We start from the raw sequence: 17,619 nt of genomic DNA, 5'->3' as shown, positions 1-17,619 counted from the left end.
CCACGGGAGCCACACAAGGCAACACACTGTCAACATTTAAAAAAAAAAAAAAATCTAAATTCAAAATTCAAAAATCAAAAATCAAAAATGGCCATGTGGGGCTGGGGGGGGGGCACCCAGGAGGATGTTGGGAAAAAAAAAACACCTCCATGGGCTCATGGCCTGCACGGCTATGCCAATGTGGGAGAACTGCTGCTGTCGCTCTCATGACCCTCTGCTGCTGCATCAGGAGGTGGTGGTGCTATGGGAGGCAGCCCACGCAAAGCCCTGGTATGGTCCTCCATGGCAGCAAGCATGCGGGTGTGGAAGGTCTCGTTCTGGAGGATTATAGTGCGGAGATCCCCATGCAACACCTGACGTGATGCCCGGATCTCCTCCCTAGTTGCCCGCATCTCAGCTGAGAGCGTACTTGTGAGGTGCTCCAGCCGCTGTTCTGCCCTAAAATTAGCGGAAGTCTCAAGCTCAAGAAGAGTCTGCCTGAGGTTATGGAGTTCTTCACTCAGGGCTTCCCTGTGGGCATGGGACTCTATTGAGATGGATTGGCGCAGAGTCTTCAGTGCCTCCCGTCGGTCCCTGTTGGACGCCAACATGTCTTCCCTGTGTGATTGGCAAATGGAGTCTGTTGCCTGCTGTAGTTGCTCCATCTGCCTTTCAGGGGGATAATGGAAGTGGCCACCCTCTCCATTGCCTGAGCCATCATTTCAACTGATGCTGCCTGTTGGGTTTCCATAGCGTACATGGATTTCTCCCATACGCTATTGCCTGGTGGCGTACGGCCACCGCGTCGACGGACACCACACCTGTTTGGGGCAAGGCGATGTGCACCTTGCTGTGCTGGCACCACCTGAGGCTGCAGGACTGCATTCCCCCTCTGTTCTGCTGGCCCAGGAACAGGATCAGATGCTGTGGAGTGTGACCCTGCATCCGTAACCACCAAAGGCGCCTCTACCAACACTGACATCCCCATAGAGGGATCTACCCCTGGTGCAGGTGGGTTGGACAGAACAGAATCCCTGCCAGAAACACTTACCTGTGACGGCACATAGGTCTCATCATCCGAATCAGCACCTGAATAGAGGTCTGGGGAGGTGCACCCAGAGACACTCCTGGAAAGTATGGTCTGCAGGAGGATTGGGTTCTCACCCACCACCACACCACGTCCCCCGCTGGTGCCCCGTCGTGCCTGGGATTCCTCCTGGGTCTGCACCATCTCCTCAACCTCAACAGCATCAATTGCGTCATCCCCTGCAAAAACATGAAAGAGAAAAAATGGAAACAGGCATTAGCCCCATAGCACACAAATAGGTCTGTCAAGCTACAGAACCAGTACATGATTCACACTTGTCCCACATGACTATAACCCTCCCATGCCTGCACTGTCACTGAGTAGTAAGGGGAGGCAAAAGGCAGACACTGATGACACCAATATGGGAGAGCAACACATCTGCTGCATGCTGGGTAACACTGCCATCACACATTGGCCTGTGAGTGGCATGTCCAATACACATACATGACACATGGCAGCACACAGATGGCATTTAGCATAGCCATGGTACATTTGACAAGTACAGCCATATGTCAGTGATTGAGTACTGTCACCCATCCATGTGAGATGGACATGATGACATGAAAAATGCTGCATACTGTGATTAAGTAGATATGTGCCACTCACTGCAACACATGCAAGGTACAAGAATACAGTAATAGTTGGCTGATCTATTTTTCATCACATTGACATCACAGGAAACATCTGTCATTTTCCACATGCAAACAGGCACTCATCTAAACATTTGTGCTGGCCAATACTCCATCAGCCTGAAAGGTCTCATTGTGTACATAACCAGGTAAAGCATTGCCCCAGTGTGGCCAGTAAACAATGACCGAAGCATATCACATATGTCACAATATGGATGATAAATGTCTAGCAAAAAAGGGGAGAGTGGAAAATACTATCCTGAAGGCACACTTACAAATTCTGACCAATGTAGTTGCAAGATGGCAGTACAAGGTCAACTGCACAATTGTGGACCTAATGAGATACTGTGGGCAGAAGGGATGCAGTCATAGCCAAATACAAGGCAGGTGATCCCATGTGAGGAAGGAAATGGGTGATCTATAACACTCTGGAGTACACACCCTCACCTGGCACTCAATCAGAACCTGTCACCCAAACAACATACACATGCACTACACACACACGCATGGGCACTCACCGGACACTGTGTCATAATCAGGTAGTTCTCCCACACCTCGGATCTGTTCCTCTGTAATGAAGGTTCCGGCAACAGACTCATGTTCAGTGAGTTTGTTGTCCTCTTGTGGAGACCCACCGCCAGTCACCAGAGTAGCGGCATGATTTGAGGCCAGCTTGTCCTTTGCTCTGCGTTTCAGGTTGTTCCTCCGCTTGTAGCAATCATCAGTTGAGCGCCTTACAAATCCAAGGGCACTTATGTGGTTGGCGATGGTCTGCCAGTGTGCCTTACGTTGACCAGGTGTGGTCTTGGACCCTGCAGTCACCACCATTTCGTGGCTATGTTGCGACACATAGATCACAAGTGCATTAAGCTCTGAGTCATTAAAGCAAGGCTTCCTTGACGTGCCGCAGTGTATAGCCGTGCCTGGGGTCTCAGCCTGTCGTGCCAGAGCACCCTTCTTCCTCTTTTTAGAAGGTGGAACGGAGCCAGAGTGGCTAACGCCGCTCTGGTCAGTAGGGGCAGAATCACTGGTGGACTGGGTTGTTGGAGTGTGCGAATGCACATTGACCATAGGACTTGGTGCAGGCATTGTCTGAAGTGTGATGTTGGCAGGGGGAACATCAGTATGATGGACCAGGACCGACACTGTCCTGGCTGGGAGAGTCAGAGCTGGGCCGGATGGAGCTGCAGCTGCCCCTGCAGCCTCACCACCCTGCATACTTGGGGCAGCAGATGACATAGCTGCCCCAGATCCACGTGCCTTGGTGACAACTTGCACCGCCACACGTGGCCTAGAATTGCTGACCTGGAAGTCAGCCAGGGAGTCATCCTGGGCCAGGTCAGGTGCCACAATGGGCTGGTCCAACAGGGGCTGAGCTGGGATGGTCTCAGCCACGTTTCCCTCAACCATGGGGGGGGGGAAGCATGGGTGTCCCTGATTGGTCCTCCACACATGGGGGTCTAGGGGCACCCTGCAAATCCTGGCCACGTCCCCTACTGCGCCCACCACATCCACCTTTTGAAGGTCGGCCACCTTTGCCTCCCTTACCGCTTGGTCGCCTCCCAACCATGGCACTGATGTTGTTGTGCGTATGGGAGGAGCAGTAAACTATTGTCCTGGGCAATTGGGGGTCAAAGGGGTAGGGTACTAGATGGAATTCGTACCCTAGTGCTCTAACAAGGCTGTTTGTGACCCCTGGGGGAAGATGATGGGTCAGGCAATGCACAGGCAGCCCAAAAACAAAAGTAAAAGTGCACGCAACCCCTCGTTGGCCACGTGCGTGGAAAAAAGAACCTGCATTAGGCTGTGGCACCCATAAGCACAAAAATAAGTGTACGCGTAATACACGCAGCCTACAATGACCACTGAAGGGGAGTGCGACACACGGGGCAAGCACAATTGCTAAGTACGTGCGGAACTCACCGTCTGCCTGGAATAAGAACGTGAAAAATATGAGCGTGTGCGCGTTGGCAACACCCCCGCCAAAAGAAGAATTGTACGCTGTCTGAGGAGACAGGACAAAAGGAGAAGTGAACACTGTTTGAGGAAACAGGCCCAATAAAAGTAGAAAAATGAAAGCTGTCAGAGGTAACAGGGAGTACGAACTTGAAACGCTGTGAAGTAATTGCATGTGAACCGACAAGAAGTACAGATACAGAATTCACCCACTCGCTCTCCACGAAAAGCACGCACATGAAAATGGCGTTCTACACGTACCTTTTAAACTGGCCCACACGTACACATCACTTACGCGTGTATGTGTCCTTTCCTCCAATTACACGCGCTGACACTCAGACGTGCAGCTTTTCCACGTGTGCTCTGTCATCACGTGCTATGAGGGAAACACCCGCGCGTGTCACGTCACAGACACGCTTACGCGCTAAGGGCCCTTGGTCCAATGAAATCGCGTATGTGCGCTGCCATGCTTACGCGCTAAGGGCCTTTCCTCGAATTACACGCTGACGTGCAAGATTTTCACATGCCAAATCACTCCGTATCAAGCTGGCCACGCGTTCACACACGGAAGACCACGCTCCTGCCCAGAAGGCTGAATTACTGCCCCCCAGATCCCCGAGCATGCTCCCACCTGCCATCTGCTGCTGCCTGATTGCCTGCTGCCCATGCGTCCTGCCATTTGCTGCCTGCACGTCAGCCAGGGGTGCTGTTACTGTGACCACCCCTGCTGGAACCGATGACTCCCGACTGCTATTCCACTGCTCCACAGCCCAGCCCCAGGACCCAGTTGCCCACCCACACCTGCCTCTAGGGTTGCCATGTCGGGCACAACACCATCTGGCACCACTGGCAACCCCCAGCCAGAGAGGCAGAGGGGCACCAGCTTCACTGCCACCGAAGTTGGTGTCCTGGTGGAGCAAGCCCTGGGGCAGTATGATGCCCTCTTCGGAAGTTCGCACGCCGACAAGGAAGGACGGACTCGGATCTGGACAGACATCGTAACTGCCATCAACGCGGAGGGGGTGGCAGTCCGCGACTTCCAACATGTCAAGAAGCGCTGGGAGGACTTCAGGTCCAGGACCCTCAACAAGACCCGGTGCCTCATGAAGGCAGTGGATTCTAAGGGGCGCCGGGGCCACCTGTCGGAACATCAGATGAGGGTCCTGGAACGCATATGCCCAACGCTCCACGTCCAGGTCCTTGAAAGGCAGACCCGTCTGGAGTCGAGCGGTAAGTGTACATGCATACTGATTGGAAGCTGTGCGTGTGGTGGTGTGCCAGTAGTGTGCAGGTTGTACATGTGGTTTTGTAGGGCCATGTATGGATGTGTATGTACAGGGCTGTGAGGCTGACACATGCAAGTCCTTTCATGTGTGAGACACATGGATGGTGTATGTGTGGGTAAGCATGCAGGCTAAATGCAGATGTGTGAGCACACATGTTTGGATTACTGTGTATGTAAGTTGGCATGGTTGTGGTGTCACACATGGATATTGGTTCCAGCTGCATGTATCTGCACCGTGTACATGTGCATGTGTGTGTATTTGACAAGGGTGCAACAGTGATGCAACATGGATGCATGTGAGACTGATATGTAGAAGACTGATTGCCAGATGTGACATGGATGCCAATCTCATCACTGCGACAGTTGGCGAAGGTGTACACATGCATGTAAGTGTGGTGGCGTGTGTGCATGTCTAGTGCACTCCCTGTGTTTCATGTGATGTCTGGCTCACCTTTGGCTGCTCACGCTGTTGTATGTGTATGGATGGTGCTGGCTGTTGCAATATGGCTGTGGAATAGCTCATGTGTGTGAGTTGCAATGACATGTGTGTTGGGGATTGTGATGCCATGTCTGAAGTTTGACAATGCCACTCATGTACAACTGTCATGTGTGTATGAGTCCATTGTACAGTGCCCTGATGCCTGTCTCCTATCTCTCCCTGTCTGCAGCGTCAACTGATGAAGAGGGCGGAGAAGGTGCTGTGGAGCACAGCGGCAGGGATCGCACCGCCAGCCGGAGACGCACGGCCCGGCTCCCCTCCCAGGTTGTTATCTCGTCGGGGAGTGAGCAGTCCGGTGCCGCGTCTCAGGTCGCAGCTGCCGAGAGGAGGTCCAAGAGGCGGAGGTTGGAGTTGGACTCCTCGGCAGCCGAAGGGGCAGCTGAGACCCCACAGGGCCCGACGGAGGAAGATGGCATGGAGTCATCTAGGTTGGTGGGGGGTTTGGTGGAGGAGGAGGCCATGCAAGGGACCAAGACGGGGTCTGGAGGTGGGGATTCCACTGGTGCTAGTGGTGCAGTGCAGGGGCAGGGACAGGAGGCAGCACAGGCCACCGCGGAGATGCCTCTGTGTAATCCTGTCCCCGATCCTGTGACTGCATCATCTTGCACCAGCAGGGATACCTACGTCCAGACCCGTTCTCAGAGAGGGGATTGGCTTACACCAACTGGCCTTCCTCTCCCTGCGGATGTGGCTATCCGGCACCGGGTTGAGCCTGTCCTGGGTGGGGTGGCGTTGCGTCAACGTGCCATGCGAGCTGACCTGCAGTCTTTTCATGAGGAGACTGCACGTCTTCTCGCATGGCTCGTTGACCGCGTTGACCCACTGAGACAGCTCACCAGGGCCGAATTCCTCCGTTTTCTGGACCTTGTTCCGACCCCCTCCTCAACTGAACCCCCTATGCGCCAGTCGTCCTCCATGCCATCTTCCCACCCATGTGTCACCTGGGTGCCCTGTGGAGCTGCCTCTGACCCTGCGGCCAGGCTGGTGGAGCACACATCCCTGCCACAGTCGGGAGTCGGACGTCCAGCAGGGGTGGCCACCTCAACAACTGCACCCCAGCTGGAGGAGGATGTGCAGGCAGCAGGAGCCAGGGCACAGGCAGCGGCACAGCAGCAGCAGCAACAAGGTGGGAGCCATGATGGCTCGGGGCCTTCATCATCGGAGGGGCAGGCATCGGCCGGAGGGCAGGAGGACCCTGGACGGGAAGTGTCTTCTGTGTGGCAGCGGTTGGGCCATGCGATAGATGCGGAGCGGCAGCGGGTGGAAGAGGCACGGCTCACGATGGTCAGGGTGGAGAATTCCATGCGTAGAGCCCTAAGGCGGGCCGAGTGCCTTGGGGCCATTTGCAGGGACCTGGAGTTCCAGATGTCATCGTCCCTGCGAACCCTCGGGGCCATGGAAGAGGACCGCCTCTGGGACATTGAGCAGGAGTTCGATGATGCCCTGGCCCGGGACATCAACAAGTGAGCCGTTGGACTTGCCCGCTGCCCTTGTAAATAGTTAGTTAGTTAGTATTAGGTTTTCTTTTGTTTTCTCTTTATTTTGGACCGCTTGGACAATGGACCACATTTTTGTATATAGTTTTTTTATAAGTTAGTAGTTTTTGGTAGGTTTCATTTCTTAAGTTGGGCTCATGGACCCTGGATTCTTCAATTGTACATAGTTCTACATTGGATTCATCTTTTTCAATATTTTTTTTGTGTTCACCATGGAGCAATGGTTTTTACTTTTTATTTTCCCTTGGATTTGATTTTTTGAACTGTGACTTTGGACAACATTTCTTTTTGGATTTCTTTTGCTTATGTTTTCTTGATTTTCATAATTTATCGGACATGGACCATTTTTTTTGTTATTCCCATTGTTGTGTGTTTAATTTGATTTACGTTCATGTTATCTTTAATATATATTTTTTTATACCTCTATTTGTGGTATCATCTCATTAGTTTCATGTATGTCATGATATGGGTTTTGACATTCACTTGCACCCATTGTGTGTGTGTGACGGACATGTGTTCTTTTACATTCTTGCCATTGGGGTTGTATCATGTAATTGGCATTTCTATGTGGGTGGATGCAATACTTGGATGGGTCTTTGGCATGTGGAGGCTGGCCATAAGGGCCAGGGATCTAGATTGTGATGACGTGTTGGCTGGGGGACATGAGTGGGGGCCTGCTGGTAGGTGCCCTGCACTGCTGGGGGTTCAGGGGGACATGAGTGGGGGCCTGCTGGCAGGTGCCCCGCACTGCTGGGGGTGGGGGTGCAAGGGGACATGAGTGGGACATGAGTGTGGGCCTGCTGGCAGGTGCCCCACACTGCTGGGGGGTGGGTGTGCAAGGGGACATGAGTGGGGCCTGCTGGCAGGTGCCCCGCACTGCTAGGGGGTGGGTGTGCAAGGGGACATGAGTGGGGGCCTGCTGGCAGGTGCCCTACACTGCTGGGGGTTGGGTGTGCAAGGGAACATGAGTGGGACATGAGTGGGGGCTGCTGGCAGGTGCCCTGCACTGCTGGGGGGTGGGGGTGCAAGGGGACATGAGAGGGACATGAGTGTGGGCCTGCTGCCAGGTGCCCCGCACTGCTGGGGGGTGGGTGTGCAAGGGGACATGAGTGGGACATGAGTGGGGGCCTGCAGGCAGGTGCCCTGCACTGCTGGGGGGGTGGGGGTGCTGGGGGACATGAGTGGGGGCCATTCTGGCAGGTGCCCTGCACTGCTTGGGGTGTGGGTGTGCAAGGGGACATGAGTGGGGGCCTGCTGGCAGGTGCCCTGCACTGCTGGGGGGTGGGGGTGCTGGGGGTGCTGGGGGACATGAGTGGGGGCCTGCTGGCAGGTGCCCTGCACTGCTTGGGGGGTGGGTGTGCAAGGGGACATGAGTGGGGGCCTGCTGGCAGGTGCCCTGCACTGCTAGGGGGTGGGGGTGCAAGGGGACATGAGTGGGACATGAGTGGGGGCCTGCTGGCAGGTGCCCTGCACTGCTGGGGGGTGGGGGTGCAAGGGGACAAGAGTGGGGCCTGCTGGCAGGTGCCCCTCAGTGCTGGGGGGTGGGGGTGCAAGGGGACATGAGTGGGACATGAGTGGGGGCCTGCTGGCAGGTGCCCCTGACTGCTGGGGGTGGGGGTGCTGGGGGACATGAGTGGGGGCCTGCAGGCAGGTGCCCTGCACTGCTGGGGGGTGGGGGTGCTGGGGGACATGAGTGGGGGCCTGCAGGCAGGTGCCCTGCACTGCTGGGGGGGTGGGGGTGCTGGGGGACATGAGTGGGGGCCATTCTGGCAGGTGCCCTGCACTGCTTGGGGTGTGGGTGTGCAAGGGGACATGAGTGGGGGCCTGCTGGCAGGTGCCCTGCACTGCTGGGGGGTGGGGGTGCTGGGGGTGCTGGGGGACATGAGTGGGGGCCTGCTGGCAGGTGCCCTGCACTGCTTGGGGGGTGGGTGTGCAAGGGGACATGAGTGGGGGCCTGCTGGCAGGTGCCCTGCACTGCTAGGGGGTGGGGGTGCAAGGGGACATGAGTGGGACATGAGTGGGGGCCTGCTGGCAGGTGCCCTGCACTGCTGGGGGGTGGGGGTGCAAGGAGACAAGAGTGGGGCCTGCTGGCAGGTGCCCCTCAGTGCTGGGGGGTGGGGGTGCAAGGGGACATGAGTGGGACATGAGTGGGGGCCTGCTGGCAGGTGCCCCTGACTGCTGGGGGTGGGGGTGCTGGGGGACATGAGTGGGGGCCTGCAGGCAGGTGCCCTGCACTGCTGGGGGGTGGGGGTGCTGGGGGACATGAGTGGGGGCCTGCTAGCAGGTGCCCTGCACTGCTTGGGGGGTGGGGGTGCAAGGGGACATGAGTGGAGGCCTGCTGGCAGGTGCCCTGCACTGTTTGGGGGGTGGGGGTGCTGGGGGACATAAGTGGGGGCCTGCTGGCAGGTGCCCTGCACTGCTGGGGGTGGAGGCACAAGGGGGTAATGTGTTGGTGATCACTAGTGCAAGGTGACAAGTGGCTTGGCTGGGGGGGCATGCCCATGGTGGATGAGCTGCCTGCGGGACATGACCAGGGGTGCAGGGTAGTCCGCTGTGGTGTGGTCTGCCTGCAGGGGCTGTGGAGGGTGTAGAGGGAACACCTGGGAGGACCCAAACTGCCAATTCACGTGTAGGACTCCCCTGCACCCCCGAAATACACGTACCCCACTCGCACAGGGCCTATCGCTTGTGAAACTTACCGCGCACCCCAGTAATACACGTACCCTGCTGAAATCACGTGTGGAACTTCCCGCGCACCCCAGTAATACACGTACCCAGCTGAAATCGCGTGTTAAACTTCCCCGCACCCCAGAAATACACGTACCCTGCTGAAATTGCGTGTGGAACTTCCTGCGCACCCCAGTAATACACGTACCCTGCTGAAATCGCGTGTTAAACTTCCCCGCACCCAAGAAATACACTTACCCTGCTGAAATCGCGTGTGGAACTTCCCGCGCACCCCAGTAATACACGTACCCTGCTGAAATCGCGTGTTAAACTTCCCCGCACCCCAGAAATACACGTACCCTGCCGAAATCGCGTGTGGAACTTCCCGCGCACCCCAGTAATACACGTACCCTGCTGAAATCGCATGTGGCACTTCCCGCGCACCCCAGTAATACACGTACCCTGCTGAAATCGCATGTTAAACTTCCCCGCACCCCAGAAATACACTTACCCTGCTGAAATCGCGTGTGGCACTTCCCGCGCACCCCAGTAATACACGTTCCCCGCTCGGCGTTTGCTGTTTGGCAGCCCTGTATACTGGTCCAGGGTTAGCGCAGCCCTTTACGCTGAATTGGGAATTTTGATGGCTTTTCCTTGCGCGAGGGCGTACTTGGGGGTGTAACTGGCTCTGCTGCAGGGTCGCTGTGCCACTCTGCGCCAGGGCTGGTTTTGGAGGCTAAAATCCATGAATACGCTGTGTGCGGATATCGATTTTAGCGCACGCGGCTGGCGCAGACATTCGCACGCGCACACTGTGCGCCAGCCGCGTGCGCCACTTTTGTGCGAAATTCTATGAATTACCTTGTTTATCTCTTGCAGGAATGTAGCCACAGACGAAGAAGCCAAAAGGGTTGCATATTCTCCAGATATTTTAAGTTTCGATACTCTGAGTATTAAAGAAAAAGTAGTTACAATCATGTTGATGCAAGAAGAGTTTAATAAATTATCGATAACCCAATTAATAGAGATTCAAGGGAGTGCACCGCAGGACAAGCAGGAATTATGGAAGTGAAGGGGGTGTTCTTTATCCCCCACAGAAGCATTATGGTGACAAGATAGCATTGGAAAGCCAGTGATGCCAGTAGCATTATTAAAGGTTGCCATTGAAGAACTACATTATCCCACGCATGTGACTAGGGAGAGTCTTGCTGCAACGATTGCAGAAGACTGGTTCATTCTGATTTTGTTGGAGCACGTTACAATATTTATAGTAAACTGCATCATGTGTCAAAAGTTTACTACTAGGCATACACTTAGAACAATTAGAGGGGTAATACCTTGACAGAATGGTCTGTCTCAGCATTTACATTTTGACTATGTCGATGTGCAGCAGGTGTGTAATGGATATAGGTATCTGTTAGCGGTGTTGTGTCCCTTCTCTAGGTGGATTGAGGTTGATCTGTGTACACACCCAGATGCCACCTGCACAGTGAAAACTTTAGTACGCAAAGTCTTCCAGACATGGGGTGTTTGTGAAGTGCTGAGATCCGATAATGGGCCACATTTTGTTAATGAGGTATTTGAACAAATAGGGCTTCTATTGAAGATTAAACACAAGTTTTCTTCTTCTTATCACCCACAAGTGAACTGGATATGTGAGAGACTCAATGGCCTCCTTAAATAAAGGATTGCCAGGATTAAATTGACATTGAAGAAGGGATGGCTATATTGCGTACCCTTAGCTTTATATGCCCTTCAGAATTAGCCAGGATCAAACCATCACCTCACCCCTCACGAGCTAATGACAGAGCGGTGAATGAGAATGTCTCTTACACCTCCGTCTAGGAGTAGAAGTGATTCCCAGAGTGTAGCTAAAACGTTAGGTGATGAATTGCATATCTATTTGACATGTTTGACCTCTAGCATCTCTCTCATTTCAGATCAAGTCAAGCGTCAGGGGGGCTGGTCTCAGACCACAGAAAAGGCAATTCAACAACCATCCCAAATGAACTTTTATTGGCACCTTAGCTATATGTTGGCAACCTGATTCTCATCAAGAACTTTACCAGAAAGTGGCATGAGCCACATTTTAATGGCCCCTTTTGCATTGCATTTATAACCCCTTCAGCTGCGAAGGTCCAAGGGAGACAAGCTTGGCTTCACTTAAGAGACGTAAAGGCCTACAAAGGTGAGACCCGTCCTCCCACAGTTGCAAACCCAGAAGCAAGGCAAGAAGAAGAATTTCAGCATGTGCAGACTCGATTGATGATGAAGAAGAAGGATGACAAAGCAACAACCAGTGGATGATGCAGATTTAGTTCGGAATAAAACTCAGGTGATACTCCTTATAGATATTTTTGCAGGAGTGCAAAGACTTACAGTGAGTTTTAGTAGGCCGAAAATGAACATTAGGAACCCATTGACATATCAAAGTTATGCCTAAACGTCAGTTCGTGATCAGAAAGAAATTGGAAACAAGCTCAGTATCCAGATTAATTTCTAGGTGCATACCTGTTCTAAGCAGTTAAACATATGGTACTTACTGATAGTGATGTGCATCAGCTTGTGCTTGCTGTTGTTGTATTTATCATTTAAGCTTATCCTGCTCTTGTCAGAAGAGAAATTGATATTCACACTTTTTTACACAATCCTAAAAACTGCCCTGTGATCAGAAGACTCCTCATTGCAATGATATAGTACATTTTACAGTTGTAAGTGTAAAGAAAGTTGATTATTGTATTAAAAATTATACATGCAGGAGCTGGCACGTTCTAGGGAATGAACAAGTGCAACAAGTACCAGGATGGCACCAAAGGTGGTTGCCTGTGTTTTGGTGAATAATATATGCCTGTACAATTACAATTTTTGTCTTTCTGTTCCTCATTTTTCTCACTCTCTATCATGTTAGTACTCCTGCTGAGACAAAGGCCCATATGGTTTTCCCCACTATCAGAACTGCTTTTGATTTGCTTCATGATCATTACACAGACTTTGATTATGGAAGATATAGGAAAAATGCAGAGGAAGATAGTGAGGGGATAAATACCTATCTAGACAATGCAGCTCACTTGGGTAATAACATGTGGTATCAGCACATGAGAAAGGTGGGAGAGAGAATATCTAAGGAGAGTTGCTACCTCTGCTCTCTCACACCCTGTGCCATGAATACAGTGCAAACTTTCATTTCCAAAGAAGTCCCAGAACAATGCTTTTCGAAGAGAAGGAATAAAGCATGTGGAAGATAACATAGGCTGCAAAAATACAGTTGATGTTTCCAGAGAAAATGCTGACTATATATTGGGATTGCAACACGTGTAGTACCACTAAGGATGCCTGTACCGCAGAAAATCATGGAAATCAGATATCCATTAAGAAAACCTAATATGCATTCACAGAGAATAATGGCCTTTCGGACAAAGTCCCAGAAGAAGTGTGAAAATGAGTGAAAGAGAAGACTGGTGACGTCATGCGGAGCAGATGATGACGTACCTGGAAAAGATGCACGAGGTAGAAGAACATATACGTTCTATAAGCTCTGAAGAGGAGGTGGTAAAGATGAGCAACATTTAGGGATCAAGATGAAGATGCTCATGCTACAGAAACACTGAAGAATATGCAAATCAGTTTACACTTGCACAAACGCAGCAACGCAAGTAGACAAAGTAATCTTAAGGCTGGCTACGTAGTGAATAGTTTTGCGGCGATGCACCAATGCATAGGAATGTATAGAACCTGGATATTCTACAGTGCACTTTAAGCAAGGCTGAAACCCAGCGATTGGAAAGAGTTTTCAATGTGGGTTAGTTGAAAAATTACTGATGGTAAGAGAGAAATTCAAGAAAGGCTTCGCTGGCACAGCACCAAGAAGATGAGGTTACCGTGAGCTTGAGTGTCCATCCAGTAGTTACATGAATGTGAGAAAGAAACAATCTACTGTTTGAAATGGAATGGAAAAACACTGAAGACATCAAGAGCTCACCATTTAATAGAATTAAATGCTGCAAAAGGCTTGAAAATGCGGTCTCCCAGTCACATGGTCAGATCAAAATAGACATTGGATCGAGCTACACCGAAACCAAGAAGATACTCTCTTTATTTCTCAGGCGCAGAGAGCCTCTACAAGGCCAAGGTCAAAGCCTAATTGACTGGCAGACTGCAAGAGTGATGATAGATGTGGTGCTAATTGGTAGGGGAGGCATGATCACACCGACCTTCCATGCACCTGGTATTGTAGCCTGCGTGCTGCTAGCGTTTCGAGTATTCGAGAAGGGTACAAAGGTTCCAAAAAACCATGGTAGAGGGCCATGTATCAAAGAGCCCTATAGTTTGTATAACCAATGAATGTTCGAGTATTAGAGTGACAAGAAAGATGATTTGCACTATGGATGGGCTTAATTGCCCACCTGACAATAGAAACCCAATTACTTCCCTCATCAGTATGGAACGTATACTTTGATGTTCCCTGTAATCCTATCACATCCCCAAGAAGTTTTTGTAGTTTGCCACGTAGTGTGACTTCACTTATGATTAGTTTTGATTATAAAAGTTGTGTTTTTTATGAGACGCGTTAAGTGAAATCGAGCATACGACCACTGCTGTTCGTTGTAACTCCCTGTTTTAGATAATTGCAAATAAAACAGCACTGAGTTTTGCCAACTTCCTGAGTCGGTTTGATTATTGATGTTTGAGTAACCTCTGCATCCCCATTCATCTCAAAGTATTGCTACCTCGTCTTAAAGGGCCCTAGGTCACTGGGTTCATGTGGTAGCAGAGAGACGATGGTTCGAGGTCCGTCGACCCAGTAAACTTTTAAGGGTCTCGGAAATATCGGATGTCCTCTGCCATTTATCTGGAGGAACGCAAGGCTTCCTGTCAATAGCGGCCACAACAAAAACTTGCAAGAAAACAAAGCAGGTGGGATGAGTCCCTCTTTCTCAGAATTCCCCTCCCGGTTTCTACAGGCAGCTAAGCGGACTGAAGGCTAAGGTGGCCGGTTGAGGAGGAGTTGTTAGATGCCACAGAGATATGTGCTTGGATGTGGGCTCTCTTCTTGGCAAGGACAGAGTCTGTATTGGTGTTGGAGCAGGCGGCAGTCCAGGTTCGCAGAGGGTGCGCCTGATGCCCTCCCCTTCCTCTCAGCCACACTGCACTTACGTTTGAGGGTGACGAGGTCGGAGTCGTACCAAAAGTTGCACTTGGATTTGGGCTTCAAGCGGATACTCATGACAGGGGCAAGTACATCAAGAGTGTTAGAGATAGAAAGATGCAGGTTAGAAAGGGCTGTGCCAGGGTGTGTACCTTTGCTGTGGAAACAGAGTCTGCATTCTTCTTCCTTGTGCACTCGCACCAGCTTTTCCATTGTTGCAATCCACGTCAGCTTTGTGATGTGCTCTGTCCAGATTTGTGCACAGAAAGTGTCCAATCGTGCTATCCTTTCCTTGCTATATGTTACCAGTCCCTCTGCCAAGCATGGTAGTGTGATGTCTTGCCAGTTATTATTGACATGTTTCTGCCCTTTCACCATCAGATAGGGTAACTCCACACATTTGATGTCTTTTGGGTCGTCCTTGCACTTTACCAAATCAGGGACCCATAATTTGCAGATGCACACTGTGTGCCTGGAATGTCCATTTTATTTTGCCTCTATAATTGGGACTCCTTGTGGTAATAACATCTTGGGAGCCCCTGACGTGTGTGAAATGAGTAAACACGCATAATAGCTCCCATTCACAGCATTTCTACCCAAACCACTCATATCAGAGTATCATGGGTTTGGATGATATACAATCCTATTTACCCATTGCCCCCTTTATAGGACCTCCTCCTATACCACCCTCCCCCCAATACACTTGCAGAAGTACCAGCTATATCACAGAGGCCTACAGCAATAGCTGACCCAGAATAATAAATACAGGTCCACATTCTCTCATTGGTGCATCTGCGCCTTGGATTCCTACTTAACAAATTATTTACATTAGTCACGCCCATTGTTAAGATTTCTGAATTCTGACCTGGTGGGCAGAGTTTCAGAAGGCCAGCCTAGTTTCTTGGAACGGGGTAACCTTCTGGACAAGCCAGACCAATCAAGGTAGCTTGGCGGCGGTCAAGACTAGGTTTCAGGAGGGGTAGGGTGACTGAAAGATCTCAATGAGCACACAGAGCAAAGGACACTTACAAATCACTCCCAGTCAGGTGTATATATATTCAAAATACAAATACATTTATTTCAAGGTCTTTGAGTTTCAACACACCAATCAAATCACAGTAATACCTTTAAGCCAACACAATCCTATCTAAATACATATATACATATTCAGTGAAATGCATTTGTTAAAGGGACGTTATGGTGAAGTTGCGCTACTAAAAACCTATGAAATTCAGTGAAAAAACATTGTTAAAGGGACGTTATGGTTCCAAGTAAAACCGAAAAACCCTTGAAATTCGCCAGTTATGGTAAGCTAAGCAACCATAACTCGTGCCACCACCGTGCACCGCTAAGCCTAACACCCAGGACATCGAAGGCACATTGACCATAGGTCTTGGTGCAGGCATTGGCTGAAGTGTGATGTTGGCAGGGGTAACGTCAGTTTGATGGACCAGGACCGGCACTGTCCCGGCTGGGAGACTCAGAGCTGGGGTGGATAGAGCTGCAGCTGCCCCTGCAGCCTCCCCACCCTGCCTACTTGGGGCAGCAGATGACATCGCTGCCCCAGATCCACATGGCCTGGTGACACCAACTTGCACCGGCACACGTGGCTTAGACTTGCTGACCTGGAAGTCAGCCTGGGAGTCATCCTGTGCCGGGTCAGGTGCCACAATGGGCTGGTTCAACAAGGGCTGAGCTGGGATGGTGTCAGCCATGTTTCCCTCAACCATGGGGGGGAGCATGGGTGTCCCTGATTGGTCCTCCACACATGGGGGTCTAGGGGCACCCTGCAAATCCTGGCCACGTCCCCGACCACGCCCACCATACCCACCTTTTGGAGGTCGGCCACCTTTGCCTCCCTTACCGCTTGGTCGCCTCCCAACCATGGCACTGATGTTGTTGTGCGTATGTTGCAGTAAACCATTGTTCTGGGCAATTGGGGGTGAAAGGGGTAGGGTACTAGATGGAATTCGTACCCTAGTGCTCTAGCAAGGCTGTCTGTGACCCCTGGGGGAAGATGACGGGTCACGTAACGCACAGGCACCCCGAAAACAAAAAGTAACATGCACGCAACCTCTCGTAGACCATGTGCTTGGAAAAATTAACCCGCATTACGCTGTGGCACCCAGAAACACAATAATAAGCGTACGTGTGTTACACGCAGCCTACAATGACCTCTGAAGGGGTACGCGACACACGGGGCAAGCACAGTTGGTAAATGCGTGCACGAGTCACCGCCTGCCTGGAAAAAGAATGTGAAAAAAACATGCGTGTGCGCATTGGCAACACCCCCGCCAAAAGAAGATTTGTACGCTGTTTGAGGAGACAGGACAAATGAAGAAGTGAACGCTGTTTGAGGAAACAGGCCCAAAAAAAAAATTAACGCTGTCAGAGGTAACAGGGAGTACGAACTTGAAACGCTGTGAAGTAATCGCGTGTGAACCGACAAGAAGTATAGAATTCACCCACTCGCTCTCCACGAAAAGCACGTACAAGGAAATGGGGTCCTACACGTACCTTTTAAAGCGGCCGACACGTACAGCGTCACTTACACGTGTACGCACTAAGGCACTTTCCTCCAATTACACGAGCTGACACTCGGACGTGCAGTTTTTGGACGTGTACGATGAACATGCACCCGTGTTGATGGAAACGCCCGCGAGTGTCACGTCACTTATGCGTGTAGGCCCTTTCCTCAGATTACACGCATTCACACGCGGACGTGCAGTTTTTCACGCACGCTGAACCACTATGCCCACGTCACGAGTGAAACGCCCGTGCGAGTCACGTCACTGAAGTGCTTATGCGCTAAGGGCCTTTGGTCCAATGAAACCGTGTACGTGTGCTGAGGTGCCTACGCGCGAAGGGCCTTTCC

This window comes from Ambystoma mexicanum, chromosome 3p (genome assembly GCF_040938575.1).
Source record: "Ambystoma mexicanum isolate Mex_15411 chromosome 3p, UKY_AmexF1_1, whole genome shotgun sequence".
NCBI classification, from domain to species: Eukaryota; Metazoa; Chordata; class Amphibia; order Caudata; family Ambystomatidae; genus Ambystoma; species Ambystoma mexicanum.
The sequence above is the reverse complement of the archived record's forward strand: the minus strand, read 5'-3'. Positions refer to the sequence as shown.